We start from the raw sequence: 639 nt of genomic DNA on the forward strand, positions 1-639 counted from the left end.
TAGATTTGACCTCAGACACTGAAATAAAAGAGATTGAACTATTGAGAAATGCATTCAAACTATTCATTTTGGCATCTTTGTTAAGTTAGGCGTGGCCTAATTAAGTATAAATCTCATTAAATAAAAACACTTCTTGGAAAATTTATGACATTCATACCTTCATGAAGTATAGGAATACAAATTCAGAAAATAAAATTGATTGTTTGATTGATTTAATACATTGTGTAAGTGTACATGTTAATAAGGCGTTATTTTAATATGAGTTTTAAGACAGTCGAAAATGTACTGAATACACATTTTTTTGTAATTAAAGTTAAAAGCGAATATTAAATCTTTTAAGATTAAAACATGATGATGATGAGGATGGTGATGATGATGATGATGATGATGATTATGATGATGTTAAAACATTTTAACTAATACTCTATCGGAACCCTGTATCGTCCTATAATAACAAAGCTGCGGTCCAACCTGCCTTCCCTCTTAACAGCACCTGGAGTTTTAGGTGACCCCTCCACATTTGGTACGATCATTACATCTTATGTTCCTATCTGAGCACTGTTATTATTTATCTATTTATTCATATAGCATTTCGAAAGACGGTTTAGGGTTTAGATTTTCCTATTCTATTCTGATTTA

The sequence above is a fragment of the Anneissia japonica genome, unplaced genomic scaffold (genome assembly GCF_011630105.1).
Source record: "Anneissia japonica isolate Jap-2015-1 unplaced genomic scaffold, ASM1163010v1 scaffold287948_len850469_cov200, whole genome shotgun sequence".
Lineage (NCBI taxonomy): Eukaryota > Metazoa > Echinodermata > Crinoidea > Comatulida > Comatulidae > Anneissia > Anneissia japonica.